At 31.4% G+C, this 16,805-nt stretch overlaps 1 pseudogene; it reads left to right on the top strand.

Moving 5' to 3' along the window:
• LOC149214315 (uncharacterized) overlaps positions 1-3,935 on the top strand; it is a 38,327-nt pseudogene extending 34,392 nt beyond the window's left edge.
• Positions 3,936-16,805: the final 12,870 nt, after the last annotated feature.

Consider the following 16,805-nt stretch of genomic DNA (forward strand, 5'->3'; position numbering starts at 1 on the left):
TAGTCTAGTTGAGGACCACTAGGCCATGTATTTATCATTTCGAAGATCTACCCCACTCAGCTTCAAATCCATTCGATAATCTAGCTCAACCAAAGTATGAGAACCCATCTCATCAAGGCTATCCGGAAATGGAAAGGCTAGGCTAAAAACACTGTCACACCTGGAAAAATCGATGACATGACAGAAAATAACCACATGCAATACCATGCATGCAAAATCTAGCAAGGAAATCACACATGCAAATCAATACCTACAAAGAATCCTATTGGAGCTACTTGATCCTGCTCTTCCTTGCTTGCTTTTTCCTTCCTCTTGCCTTCATTTCCTTTCTTGATCCAAAGCCAAAGTGCTCCAAGAAAACTCTCTATCTCCAAGAGTGAGAGAGAGAGAGAGAATAATGAGAGAGCTTCAAAACTGAACTGACCAAGTTTGCCCACTGATCCTTAGAAGCCTTTTTATCAATGAGGCCTCTATTTTCTTCATTTTCCATTATTTTCCTTCAATTTCCTCCTCACATGCAACTGGTATCCTTTCACCTTCCTTTTCTCTTAATTTCCATTATTTTTATAAATAAATGTGCCAAAATGCCATTTTTCCTTTCCAAAGCCTTAGCCATTGCCTTTGCCAATTTCCTTTAGCCATAATAACCGAAATGACCACCCACTAGAATGTTTTTCTCACCATTCAACTTGGAATATGTGTCCCATCAAACATGGTCTTATATTTTTCTACATGAATTTTTAACCATGGATGTTACATTTTCAATCTACTCTCCCCACTAAGTTATTTTTGCAAATGAAGGTAACATTTTCAAAGATGGATAAGTTTCACAAAAGCTCAACACGAACGAAGATTTCATTTCATATTGGTGAAGTTTTCACTGAATTTACATTTTCGTGGTTGCATTCATCATCCGGGAAGAATTCAAAGAATATTAATCTCATGGTTATGTTGTAACATTTTTGTTTGTGTCTCAGTTTTGATTAGGTTAAAATAACACAACTTTTGCATTTTTTTACCCATAAAGTACCTTTAAAGTTTCATCAGCTATCCCTTTGAGAACCAATCCAATTGAAGTGTGCAAGCTAATAGTATCATGCAAAATTGAAAACCTTTTATATAAGGTTGTGATTTTTAATCTCATCTCTTTGTTTTTTGTCATGGCCAAACCTTGAAATGAAAGGACTTAAATTCATTTTTTTTCTAGTGTATTTATGTAGTTTGATTGAATTCGTCGAGAACACTAATTTTTATTGTGTTCATGCTCTTACTATTTATAATTTTAGTCATGGATTCATTGGAAAATTCTCTTAGACCTTTGAATCATGTCACTGTAAGAAAGGAAATTCTTATTATTTATGATTCAACTAGCGTATAGGTTTGAAAAATAATGACGAATTGCAAATAAGTCTAAGGGATAACTATTTTTCCAGAATCCCTGGGGCTTGCACTGAATAATTTATTAGCATTCCTATTGTTTCAGTAAAAATATTAAATTTGATCTTGACTATGGCTGTATCACTTATGAATTATTCCCTAATTAATTTAGGGTCCCTTTTTTTCATTTTGATTGGAGATTCCAAAAGAATTTTGACTGTTAAGCAGAAATTTGGATTTTTTCTAATGATATACGTTATTGTGTGTAGGCAACAAAGTCTTCATTTTCAAAAACATGTTTGAAGCTGATGCAATGGAGGAAATTTGATTTTAAAAGGTTAATAGTGATTTTCCATGTCATAGTATGTAATCCGATCAAAATCCTTTAAAATTCAAAAGAGATACAGGTGTGACTAGGCACTGACAATTTTTTTTATTAATATAATTTACCTATCTTAAGCGTGAGTATTCCGCAAGTGACCCAAAACTATATTAAATATTGAAAATAAAATTAATATCTTATTCTATAAAATTTATAGTATCGATAATATTTTTAATGACGTGTAACTAATTTGAATTTTAAATTACCTTTTTAATTTAAATTTCCTTAAATCTCGTGTAAACAAATTAATTTAAATATAATATATATATACTATTATTTTGAAAAAAGTGCATTTATTTGGTTAATTTAAATTTACCTTAAATTTAAATTTTAAATTCACTTTTTAATTTAAATTTTATTAAATCTTGTGTTATTAAATTAATTTAAATACAATATATATGATTATTTAATTTTAATGATCGTGTAACTAATTTAAAATTTAAATTTAGGTAATTTAAATTTAAAATATACTTTTTAAATTTAAATTTTATTAAATATTGTGCTAATAAATTAATTTAAATATAAGTTATATATATTGTTATTTTGATAAACGTCACATTTATTTGGGTAATTTTGATACAAGTAAACTAATAAAAATGAGATATTAAAAAATTGTCCACATGGCATTATTTTATTAATTTCTTAATTTTTTCTTAGGTGGTTATTTTTAAGTTGAAATTTCCTCTAATGGAATGCAAGGGTACACATATTGGCCCAATCCCCATTCTAGAAATGAGCCATGATGAGCTTCGATGCTTTCTGGAGTTTTTATACAATGGGAGCATCTTAGAGGAGAATATTGAAAACATGGCCACGTGTTGTTCATAGCAACTGATAAATATATCATTCCTTTCTTAAGGAATATTTGTGAAGTTTACATTTCAAATTCTATTAACCCCTCAAATATTTTTCTGTGTTCTTGAGCTAGCAACAATGTACTCTACCACTTCTTTGAAAAAAAAACTGTATATACAATAATAAAACATCATGATGAAATTACCTTCACTAAAAAGTATAGACGATTTTCTCTGAGAAATGCACTTCTTTCAGTAGAAATTACAAAGGCCTTAAAGACATCAAGGTTAAAGAAATATTCCAATATAAAAAATATTTGAATCTTTAGCCATTTTCAATCTACTCTCCCCACTAAGTTATTTTTTCAAATGAAGGTAACATTTTCAGAGATGGATAAGTTTCACAAAAGCTCATCACGAATGGAGATTGCATTTCATATTGATGAAGTTTTCACTGAATCTGCGTTTTCATGGTTGCATTCATCATCCAAGATGCCTTCAAACAATATTAATGTCATGGTTATGTTGTAGCAATTTTTTTTGTGTTTTGGTCATAGTTAGGTTAAAATAATATTGCTTTTGCAATTTTTTACCAATAAAATACTTTTAAAGTTTCATCAGCTATCCCTTTTAGAATCAATCCAATTGAAGTGTGAAAGCTAATAATATCATGCAAAATTAAAAACCTTTTATATAAGGTTGTGATTTTCAATCTCATCTCTTTGAATTTTTATTGTGGCCAAACATTGAAATCTAAAAGGGCCCAAATTCATCTTTTATCTGGTGCATTGATGGCAGTTGGATTGAATCCCTTTAGAATACTAATTTCTATTGTGTTCATGCTCTTCCTATTTATAATTTTAGTTGTGAAGTCGTTAGAAAATTCTCTTAGAACATTGAATCATTGCACTATAAGAAAGGAAATTATTGCTATTAATGATTCAACTCGTGTATAAGTTTGCCACTAATGATGAATTGCAAATAAGTCTAAGGGATAATTATTATGTTGGAATTCTCGGGGCTTGCACCCAATGATCTATTAACATTCCGAATGTTTCAATAGCAATATTAAATTTGATCAAACTATGGTTGTATCACTTAAGAGTTATTCCCTAATTTATTTAGGGTTTCCTTTTTTCCATTTTGATTGTAAATTTCAAAAGAATTTTGACTGCAGAGTAGAAATTTGGATTTTTTCTACTGATATATGTTATTGTGTGCAGGAGACAAAGTCATTGGTTTTCAAAAGCATGTTTGAAGTTGATGAATGCAAGGGCGCACATATTGGTCTAATCCCCATTCTAGAAATGAGCCATGATGAGCTACGATGCTTGTTGGATTTTTTATACAGTGGGAGCATCTCAAAGGAGAAGATTGAATAACATGGTCACGTGTTGTTCATAACAGCTGACAAATATAACATTCCTTTCTTAAGTAAAATTTGTGAGACTTACGTTTCAAATTCTATCAACCCCTCAGATGTTTTGGATGTTCTTGAGCTAACAACAATGTGCTCTGCTACTTCTTTGAAAGAAATAACTATAAATACAATTTTAAAACATCACGATGAAATTATCTTCACTAAAAAGTATGAAGGGTTTGCTTTGAGAAATGCACTTCTTGAAGTAGAAATTACAAAAGCATTGCTTAAAGATATCAAGGGTAAAGAAGGATTCCAATATCAAAAGTAAACCTTTGTTGTTTATCGTGGCCAAAACTTGAAATATAAAAATGCTTGGATTCAATTTTAATCTGATGCATTGATGACAATTTGATTGAATCCATTGAGAATACTTATTTTTATTGTGTTCGAGCTCTTACTATTTATAGTTTTAGTCATGGAGTAGTTGGAAAATTCTCTTAGACCTTTGAATCATGACACTATAAGAAAGGAAATTATTGATGTTTATGATTCAAATAGTGTATAAGTTTGCAAATAATGACGAATTGAATGGCTTCTACCATAGCAAGATTAGAATGTATTGGTCTTTGTTGTACCAAAATGTGGTAGTAGTATGAAATGCAACAATTTTTCCATCCAAGTACAAAATCAACCTACTTTTGGCTACCTATGATAATATAGCTGATATCTTTGATACTTATATACCCATAAACACAAAAATACAACCCAAAAACACCATATATATATATATATATATATATATATATATATATATATATATATATGGTTTTTTTTTTAATTTATTATTATTATTATTATTTTTTTTTTGTGAGTGTGTTGAACTAGAGTTTCTGCTACTTTCGGAAGCAAACTCAATCTTCTGCCATTGGACGAATATTTTTGTGTTTTCATACTTTGTGATGGAAATATTTAATCCGATCAATTACAGTGGACCAAAACAACCTTACATTCAATGAACGAGTTCAGTGGACCTATGCTCATCATTTACTTGGATTAAATGTATGTCAAGTTGGTTCTAGAAAATTTGGTGGAAGGTCATATCAAAGGGCTTACATTATAGTCCTGTCGAGTGAATTTCTCTTTTCTTGATTTTGCAGTGTACTTCTTGGTGTTGATTTGTTGACTCTAGACCCAAGAATGCTCAACTCAACAACTCATTAACTAAAAATATTTCTTATTGGGTTAATGCATTTACCCTGAGTAAGCAACATAATTACACCAAAGGTGTCTCTCTGCAAGGTTGGGCCGAGAAAGCACAAATATTCTCTATCTTTGGTGTATTTGCACCTTTAGGGGAAATTGGAAGTTAATTATATTATCCTATTTTTTTTTGTAAACTAATGTTGGAGACTTCTATTAATATAAAAAATTGTACATTAACATCCTGTTGACAAGCCTTTCAAAAGATATCACCATTACGGCCACAAAAATCATCCCCAAACTAATACATATGAGCAGAAAAGTTCAACATAACCAACATAAGGATACATTTAAAAGAGAACAAAGAGAACCAAAATAAATGACATGACAAGTAGGTCATTTCAGAAACCAAATATCAGTAATGTGGGAAAGCGCCCCGTGGATCATTTCGTTGGCACAAGAAAGAATGAAAACAAGTCATCCAAGTCATTGTCCGTAAACATTGAGTGCCTCAACAAAATCATGAGCCAACCCTTATAGGGTGAGGACCAACCAGTGAGTGCCACACCAAAAACTTTGAAACAAAGCAAGAGCCAACCCTTTTAGGGTGAGGACCAACCAACAAAGCAACATAAACTAATGATAAAAAATATACGAGCAAACCCATTTTTTCTAAGAGGCTTTGACAACCAACATTGAAGAGATACATTAAGAGTCGACCAACTAAAACACAAACAAATTTTGATGGGAAAAGAAGAAAAATTTAACAAATGACCAAGTATTGTTTCCCAATACTATTATTGAGTTTCTTGACCAAAACATGAAGAAAAACTAATATAGAAACCCTTGGAATTAAACCAAGAAAAATCACAAACATGCATTGGTGTTAATCAAAAGAGATAATTGTAAAATTGGGAGGATTGCCAAAAGAGGGAAGCATAGTGCTGCTCGGAGGGTCCATAGAAGGAAGGATAGTTCTGCTAGGAGGGTTCGATGAGTCCCCTGACGTTGATTCAGACACCACAAAACCTTCAACCCTAACCAAATGAGCATCAATATCATTAAGGCAATAACAAATGTTCCTTAGAATTCTTTTAATGTCCTCCTATCTAACAAAGAGTTTATAATTGTCCACTTGTTTATCTCTTAAAACCATGTGAAACAAAGTATCCAATTGTTGGTGAACTGAAAGGGAATGTAGAAAGTATAATCTCCTTTTAATGAACCTTCTTGAGTCTAGGAGCCATCGAAGGCCCTTATCTCCAACTTCTAAATAAGAAAAATAAGGGCGCTCTCCAAATTGTTGTGATTCCATTTGATGAATTTCCTTCTGTATTTCCAGAGGCACTAAGTCAAAATATGAAGTTACAATCCTAAGTGAAAAGTATCTAGGGCTGCGAAGGAGCTTGGCTAGCCCTCCCTCTTCAGATTGCTAACCATTGACGAGGAGGCATGATAGTATATGCTAAACTACCGCCCTAAATAAGAGTCAGACCAGCTAAAAAAAAACAGGGGTTGTACTGTAAATTGGAAATGACACGGTCAAAGATGAACATGCCGTCCCCTCAACACCCTAAACAAATATTAATATTAAAGAGATAGGAAGCTTCAAAAGACAGAAAAGGCGCAACTCTATTAACCTTGATGTTAACGCATTTTGGATAAAGGCATTTGAAGTCCCCATACTCCACCCACCTAGAGAACAACTCCCAGAGAAATGAACCAACAGTTGAATTGACCCTGTGCCTCGATATGAAAACAAACTAAAAGACATTACAGTGGTAAATATTCAATGTCCCAGAATAAGAAATAAGTTAGACATATAGAGGGAAACTAAGCCTAAGATCCAGAATTGATGGAACACCAAAGATAAAACTCTTAAACCCTTGCACTAGTACCAAATGGAAAAATTGTTGGGGTACCAACAACCGCATACCAAGACAGGACAGGGAAATCAGATACCTGCTAATTCATGAGCGTGAAGGGTCAAGCTGGAAAGGACCACCACCAGTTCGAAGATCAACCCACATTAAGAATTGTGGAGGAATAACACAAGGAATATCGACCAAACACTGACATTAACATAATGATAGCTCCAGTTAAGGATTCTCTTGTCTCTCCAAAACTGAAGCGAGGACTCCCCACTCCCCACCAGAGAGTGCAACTATTAACCATAGAGTGAGGGCCCTTCACTACCAATCCCACAAAATTACTTTCGCTAACAAGCTTGATGCAACACAGATTACGACCATCACCCTCCACTGTAATACCTCTTGCACCTGATCTCACATGACTTGCTACACCAAGAAATCAATGGTAGTAAGGTGAGGAGGGCACCTCACCTTCGTTGTGCTTCACAACTCCAATCCACCACCCTATCAGTAAGCCATGCAAGTATTTGAGGTAATAGGATGTAGGTTGACCTTCGCATGCACAATAGCCATGTTGTGCCACACCACATCTAGAAACGGACAAATGGGGGACCAAAACCCCGTTTTCCATTAATTGTCATTGAGAATTACATCCACATCGGGGATTATTTTAGAATTTAATTTTTTCAAACCAATATAATTGAGCTACTGTATTAAAAGTAATATCAGAGCTAGGTTTCACAAATCTAATAGCAAGTAATTGTAAGTAAGCTTCAAAACAAAACATCAATTTACGCCTATGATTGAAATCAATTGCAAACCCAATTCCAATAATATCATAAAAATGGAAACAATATATTCATTGAGCTAAGAGGCTCATTGAACCAAGATGCTCATTCTACAACCTAATATGAGAGTGATGTGTAATTGTGTCCGTGCTCAACCTCGAGTTGACACGTGTACCTTAAAAAAGATGTCTGCTATAGTAAAAATGTAAACGATTATACTTATTTGATTAGTTCTAATTAAAAGCATTACAAAACATCAATCATCTTATTCTCATTACATTCACTTGATTTGTTGTTAATATTACAATAAAGTATAAAAAATATATATAAATCTTTCACTTTCAATTTTAGAGTATTTACTTGTATTAAATAATATAATTTTATAGAAATAAAATAATTAATTTTTTTTCTTAAATTACTTTTTTTTTAAATATTTTAATATTAAACTTAATATATAAGAAAAAATATGTGTTTTTGGCGTGTGTTTTTTTTTTTTTTTTTTTTTTTTTTTAATAATAATAAAATATTAAAAAAAAAAATTCTTCGTGATAGTCTCGCTAACTTCACAATAATATTACACGTATACATAGCTCAGACGTTCTTCCTTTTACTTTAGGAAAAGAGAACGGTCATAAGGTCGGAGTTTACAATAAACGAGATAGCCACAGAGCCGCTAAGTGTATTAACTCTAAATCTTGTGTTCGGTGTCTACACTGTAAATTTTCAGTTATATATATGTGGGAGTTTAATTGGCGGTCAAGGACTATGGAAATTATAAAATTTAATATTCCAATATGTAATATTTCTATATATTAATTCATCGAACGTTAATATTTTAATATATTAATTCATATAACAAAATTTCAATCGAATATATTAATTGATATATGGTTTTAAAATTTTGTTTATTTGGGTAATTCAAGTGGGGATGGTTGTCCAATAAAGTTTTACTAAATCTGAAATGTTAAATTTAAATTTTGTATTACTTTCTTCTGTAGCATGGTGAATAATAAACATTTAAATCTTGATGTAATATTTAAATATATTAATTCTTAATAATTTGAAATTTTTTTAAATCTAATAAAAACATAATTAAATCTAAATCAAATGTGTTTAGATTTAACTTTTTAATAAATAAATTAAATTTTTTTAATATAATATAATAATTTATTAACTAAAAAAAATTTAGAATCTGTAGTGAAGAAAACTAAATGTAATTTTATATATTAATTCACACAACAATGTAAATTTCAATATTTAATATTTGAATATATTAATTCACACACCATTAGATCTCAGTTTCATAATCTTTGTGGCAATACTTACCATACTTACCTTCCTAGCAGTGAGCTCGGGAGACTTCTCTCCAAGCTTTTTGAGAATAGAAATAAAATCTTAAATCAAACTAAATAATTTGTTTCTTTAGGTCTGATAGACCAAAGTTTGGTCTCAATGGAAGTTAACCATCATCATCATATGGTTTGAAAATTTTAAAAACCCTAATGAGGATCTGAATCAAATTTGTTTAACTTTTCAGGTTTGACTTTTCAATAAATCAATTCAAACAAAACTGATATAATAATTTATTGATAGCTCAAAAAATTCAGAATTTTTATTGAAGATAATTAACACTCTCCTTTAATTTAATGTTTCCATATATTAATTTAAAATGATTAAATATAATAATTTATATATAAATAAAAAATATAAATTTATTTTAATTTATTATATTTATATTTTTTTATATAATAAAAAGTATATAATTTGAGTGAGTTTAATGGTTAAAATTATGAGCTTTTTTCTAAAACTTTATAGGTTCAAAACTAGAGAGATAAAATATGTATGTCTTTAAAATTTAATAATAATAATATATCAAATTTTTATTATTTTTTAATTTTTTTAACTACATTCGATATTACAAATAATTTCATATAAAATTGTCTAATATTTTATTTTTCTATTTTTTTTATTTATTAATTTTTATTTATTATTATTTAAAATATATTATATATATAGATTCATGACTCTAAAAACACTCTTTAAAAAAAGTCTTTAAAACAGCTGGATAATACAAATTCGCCTTAAATTTATAACTACAATAAATCATTATAAACTCTTGGTTGCAGCCCCTCCATCCCTTTCTCAAGCTGCATGAGTAGTTGCATGATACACTGTACGATGAATAGGGACCACCATTATAATGGCTAACGAACCTGCCATAGGGCATTAAATGCCTGCTTAGTTCCATACTTCTTAAGCGGATAACACACCGCTGTTATTTTTTATTTATGTGGTCATTACCGTTATTTTTTATTTATCTGATCACCGCGCGCGCGTGTTATCGGTTTAAGGAGTATGCAGCTAAACGAGCATTAAATACCATATGACAAGCTCATTAGCCATTGCCATTACTTTCTCTCGCTACATTTGCCATGCTGTAGTCCTTCCCTGATCTACATTTGCCATGCCGTAGTCCTTCCCTGTAAGTTGAGCAGAGACTACCGATTCTAGCCTCCCGCCACTGCATCAATCTTCCTAAGTACATGCAGTGAGTGGTTGCATAATTATTACATTCATCCCGAAGTATTGAATTCATCTCCGTATTTTAAGATATTTGCAGGTTTCAGGAATATCTTGAAATAAACTGTACATTTTTATTTTAAGGGCATATCTTGAAAGTATCTTGGAATCAACTGTGGTGAACAATTGGCCATGTCCTTAGCAACAAGTTCCATCATTAAGGCTAATTGCAAATTTCACAAATATCTTGGAATCAACTGTGGTGAACAATTCGCCATGTCCTTACCAACAAGTTCCATCATTAAGGCGAAATCTTAAATCGTAACTCCACCCTCATATTTTAGGGCCTCCTCATTTTGATTGCAGATTTAAACTGTTGTGAACAACTGGCCAGGTCCCTACCAACAAGTTGATCCATCATTAAGGCTAAATCTTAAATGGTAACTCCATTCTCATATTTAAGGCATTCTTATTTTGATTGCAAGTTTCAAAAATATCTGGGAATCTTTGGTTGTGAAGGGTCATGTCTCTATTTAACTCCATTTTTATATTTTAAGGTATTTTTATTTTGATTGAGATTTGGGGAAGGGTCAATTATTGTTTTGGTGGTAGATTTCAGAAATATTTTGGAATCTAAAAAAGAGAAAAAGTTAACTATATGATCTTTTAATAATCAAATTCCAAAATATTTTTAAAATCTAATATTTTACTGAACTCCACCTCTTAATAATCAAATTCCAAAATATTCCTAAAATCTATAATCAATATTTTACTGAACTTAACCTAGGATACCATTATCTTGGCTCGGACTCCCTCTGGTAACCTTAGTAGCTTGTCTTTCTACCCTCAGGCCGGCCTAGCCTTCCACGCCTTTATGATACTGACATGAATGTGCAAAATGGCCTCTCCATCAGTAGCTAACTATCCGATTCAGTACACAAATATTTCGAAAAACAAGTATACATCCCCATACAGAACCAAGGCCTTAGGGAATATCTCCAATCAGGCGGGTGGCTAGTTTCAATAGCAGGATCTAAATCCGGTGAAAAGACCTTGAAGAGTCTAGGGATGAAACGGGATGTAGAGTTGGTGATATTTCGTTGAAAGGTTGGCGGTAGGATAAAGTATGTCTGAGATTTATTCTTTAGTGATCTCATGTTTTCATTTTTTGGTATCCTTTTAAATTCTTTCTTACAACAGGAGAGAGTTTATCTGAAATTTTATCACACCTCAAAGGTATTTGTATTCAGTGATACCTTGTGCTAAGGAAAGAAATATATTTACAGTTGAGCTTCTGGTGCAAAATTTGTTAAAAACTTTTAACCCAGAAACAGTGAATTCATGGTCAATAAAAAAGTAGTAAGTTGTAAAATATTATTTAGTAAGTTGTAAAATATAATAAATAATGGGTGCACTTTTACAAGATTTTAGAGTGGTTTGGGTGAAATATGGTGATAAAATTGTTAGTGAAATTATCAATTTTCGCTATTTAAAATGTGTTTTTAATGCAGTTTTTTCAAAATTTAGACTTTCAAATACTTCTAAAACATTTAAAACGCTCATTGTTTAGATTAAGAGCTTCAAATTTATTCTATAAAAATATCTATATAAAATTGACTAATAAAAACAATAATTTTTTTTATAACTATGTCATGATAATCAAAATGCGATTTTTTTGACTAATAAAAACAATAATTTTTTTTATAACTATGTCATGATAATCAAAATGCGATTGTTTTCTCACCATATTTATGGTGTAACAATGTATTAAATTTTGAATATGTATAAGGAATTTTGTTAGTTTTTTAAATATAAATTTAGAGTGAAAAGAGATAGGATCTAATTGGTTTAATTATTAATCATAATTATAATTATGGTTATAATTATTAATTTTATGTTTTTTTCTTTATTATTATGTAATTTTAATAAAAATGTTAAACATTACATTACATTACAACATTTCTATCATAGTGAGATGAAAGAGCCTATAAACATAATAAATATTGATATAAACTTGAGATAAATATCTATTTGCAAATTATAAAATATAAAATTTTGAGAATATTTTAAAATATCATGAACAATTATCTAAGTCAATTGTTTCACCTAGTTTATATTAAATTATGAAATATTCCTCAAATCCAAAGTGAAAATAAGTTCATAAACATATTACTTAAACCCAAAATCAAAATAATCAAATTGACACTCAAAATAAGTTCAAAGACATATTGATCGAGAGAGAATTATGCTATATTGTTTGATAAATAGTGAAATTGAGTTCACTTGGCTCCTTATAATGTTTGATAATTAGTCAAATTGAGTTCAATTGACTCCTTTCCACCTTACATGGAACTTGTGTTGTAAAGCTATATTCATTTGGAAAACCGTTGTGTATCTCTAAGAAACGAATATGCATGGTTAGTGAGGCTATCACTCAAGCTAAAGAAATAACTCATACGATCTCAACTTGCCAGGAATACGGAATTGTGTCTAATAAACATGAGAGAAAATTTGCACTTACCATCATAGTAGTTTTTGGAATGTGATTAAACTCATACCATCTCAACCAACCATGAAAAATATTCCCGAACTTATTTCCATGGCAGATTTCCAAAATATCTTTGAATTTGACGACCAATAGAGAGTGAATTGTTTGACCTCTCTATTAATCGTCATATTTCTAAATATTGTCAGAATCTGCAATTGACATAAAAATGCCTGAAAAATACCGACCATGGAACTGAATTGTAGCTAATGGGAAGCAATGGACTTACCATCTTTCTAGTCTTTCAAATATGGTAGGTCTTGTTTAATTACATTTTAGTTGTACAATACACTTTCTAACTCTTCTTCAAGAGTATTTTCATTAGTGTATATGATGAATCAAGAAAATACTTTTGATAGTAATCACATAGGAGAAGTTTTGCTGACGCATTTCGAACCATCCAGTGTGGTTCATCGTTAGGACAAGATAAAGAGGCAGATCATGGCACTAGATTAAATAGAGAGCAATGTAGAGACCCTTAATAAAGTTAACAACTATTATAGTTGTTAACTTTATTAAGGGTCTCTACATTGCTCTCTATTTAATCTGGTGCCATGATCTGCCTCTTCATCTTGTCATGACAATGAACCACACTAGATGGTTCGAAACATATCAACAAAGCTTCTCCTATGTGATTACTACCGAAAGTATTTTCTTAATTGTTCAATATGGATCATAGAATCTTGAATTCAAAAAGTGTATATGATGTTAAGATTAGTTATACTTCCTTTGATATCTCTGCACTATATAGTCTAGGCTATATGACAACAAAATTGGAAACCAATCACAAACGTATATTAAGAATTGATCTCAAAGAATGATGTGCATAATATACATATAAATACATAATGAAACCGTTGATTTAGTTTTCGGGTCTTCTTAGACTATAATAACCACTCACCTTAACACAAACATAATCCGAAGGATTAGATATCTAACAATGCCCCCTTAATCTGAAGGGATGTATCAAAGTCCAAGAATGAGAGATAAAAATGCATAAATGCATCTCAGCCAAGAGATGAGTGTTTCTCAAAAATGGTTTTTAAGGATGACCACAAACCAAGGATGGTGGTTTTTAAGAGAAAACCATAAATGATACCCACATCTAGAACCTTCATAGCAGTTCTCAAATCAATAAAAAATGTCAACTCTGGAACTATTAATGTAGTTCCTCAAACAGTTCTGAATATGGAAGTGTTCATTAACAAACAACTCATTCAACAAAAGTGAAGTCTCTCTGGCTACAACTCTGGATCTAACTGGTACAGGCTATGGCTTCAACTCACTTATGGATCTCTGACTCAGGCTCGCTTGACAAATCTTTGAACCTATAGTAGACCATCAATTCCATCAATTCCCCCCCTTGTCAGATACAGGGTGAGAAGATGAAGTACTCTTTATCAATGCAAGGCTAGTCAATACTCTCGAATATATCATGCGGTATGACTTGTCAAACTTCTTGGCTATTTTGGACCAATCCCAAGAAGAATTCCATCCAAAATTAATTCTCTCTCTTGTAGTCGTCTTCTTTCCGGAACACCTATTTGAATGGTGATTGTGCTTTCCACAAGGCTCACATGTCCAAATCTATCACAATGTTGGTATCAATCAATTTGTTTTGGAACAACACCATCCAAAAATCTAACACTACGAAATTGTATAGGTTTGGAAAAATTAGGAATATGAAAATATACATCCAAAACATCATTTTTATACCCCAAACTAGTTCTGTTTTTGTTGTGTACAATTTCTTCCCACGATCTTCTAAAGGTTTTGGGAACAACATGCTTTACATATGTATGCAAATGACTCTTGCATGCCCTTGCTTGAACATTACTTTCCGCTACATCCAAATTTTCTCTTGAAGTGGCTTCATTACTCTTCGACTGTTGTTTAGGATCGTATCTCTATACTTGAGACTCAATCTATAGAAATTCAACTATCTCTAATGCATCATATAAAAATACTCTAGTATCAACAAGACTTACTTCACTAATATTTACAGTTTCAACAACAATGGAACTAATGAGATTGTTTAATATATCTAATATATTTTTAATTTGAGCCATTTTAGTTAATATCGGGTGTTAGGTACCACCGAAAATGCACCCGTTTACAACATAATTTGATAAGTAATAATGGTCGGTATAATATTCAAATAAGAGACGAAGGGCAAGCGTTCAAGTACACAAAGCCAATGACACTACTTTCTTCCTCCTAAACCACTCCCCAAAGACTTTCACCAATAAAATATTCCACTAGATAAAACAATTTACTTCTAAAAAATGCTTCAAAACACTAATACTAAATGTTATTTATGCACCTCTGTTTATGCCAATCCCGAGAGTTACTCTGTACCACAAATTTCATTTCCACCACCAAAATTGCCATAACAATTCGAGCATGCTAAATATCTTTAAAAATATCATCTTATTTTAAATTGTATTTCCCATATTCATGATATTTTATTTATTGAAAAAAAGTTCTTTCTTGAAAGGGATTTCCCACTCTTCCATATAAAAAAAAACTTCGACATATGATTTTCCATAATTAAAATTTTTTGTATTTGTACTTTTCTCGACAGTCTTCTATATTCATGTTCATGTTCTCACTCCATTCTTCACCATATTTGTTCATCGTGACAACAACACTAGATCTCGTCTAAGCATCTCCCGATTTCTGCACCAATCGTAGGGTTGTCACATTCACAATATCTATTTTTACTAATCGAATTTAACACAAGAAAGATAGCTGGAAGAAGAAGCTCATACAGTACAACCATAAATCAGCTCACAGACTGTTGTACTGCAAACATCATAATCAATCATCATATATATACTAATCTTGCACAGTATATCCGAGGTGATCTAGGCTTCAGCTTTGCAGTTACACATGAATGCATACTTTACGATGATGTCTATACCATCGACAATCTAACAAGTAGAAACCATGGCCTTTGGATGCTGACAGTGCAGTGGATATAGGTCAAAAGTGACTCCACTCGACTACAGAACCTGACATCAACAACATGAACTCACACAGACATTGTTGCTCATTTAATTCTGTATTACAGAAGTCAAAGACACAGATCTTTGGCTAAGAAGGAAAACATATTTTTAATTTTCTAAGTTTGCAAATCAATTGATGATTATAATATGTAGTGTTATTTCATGCAGGAAGGTTCAACTGCGACTTCGCATTGTATATTGTAGTGTATAAGGGATTTCAATTCTGTAGTGTTGCACCTGTAAAAATGTGCAACATCTCAATTGAGAATGCAAGTATTTTCGTTATAATTCTTTATTGTCTCATAACACATAGATGACTTTCAAGTGAAAATAATCTTGATCACAAATCAAACTATAGATACTTATACCTGCATCAATGCATTTGACGTATTCGACTAAGCACTAATAATGTGTACTATGCAAACTCACATTTGTTGCATCACTAATCCAAACTCAAACAGGAACACAAAAAATTACAGATATAACCATAAATACAAAGATGTAGTAGAAATAGCACTTCATTTCATTAATATCAAATACTGAAATAAGCTTACAAACAAAATGGGAATAAACTAGCTCGGGCAATGGTAGTTTATGTCTGAGAAGGGATGTGGTGGCTACATGATTTTGAACTGTGTTACAATGAGGTTCAAAGGCCTATTTATTATTGAAAAATAATGGAAAATCCTAAACATCCAAAAACGTAACCCTAAGAGATGAAGCGCCAAAACTATGGGCCCTGTTTGGGTAAATTGATACATCAACTTCCCGGGGTCGTAATTTTAGCATACGATCTCTGTTTGACGCGCACAATAGCTCGTTAGAAATATTTGTTCGAGTAATACAACTTTCGAATGACAAAAACCAATGTAAATAATATATTCCCCCCAATTTTCCCAAAAACGTCGTTTAGGGCCTCAAAACGGCTCCAGAAGTTTAGGACCTGAAAAACTGCCA

The sequence above is a fragment of the Pinus tabuliformis genome, chromosome 1_1 (genome assembly GCF_031772625.1).
Source record: "Pinus tabuliformis cultivar Carrire ecotype Pingquan chromosome 1_1, CPIR1, whole genome shotgun sequence".
In the NCBI taxonomy this organism is placed as follows: domain Eukaryota; kingdom Viridiplantae; phylum Streptophyta; class Pinopsida; order Pinales; family Pinaceae; genus Pinus; species Pinus tabuliformis.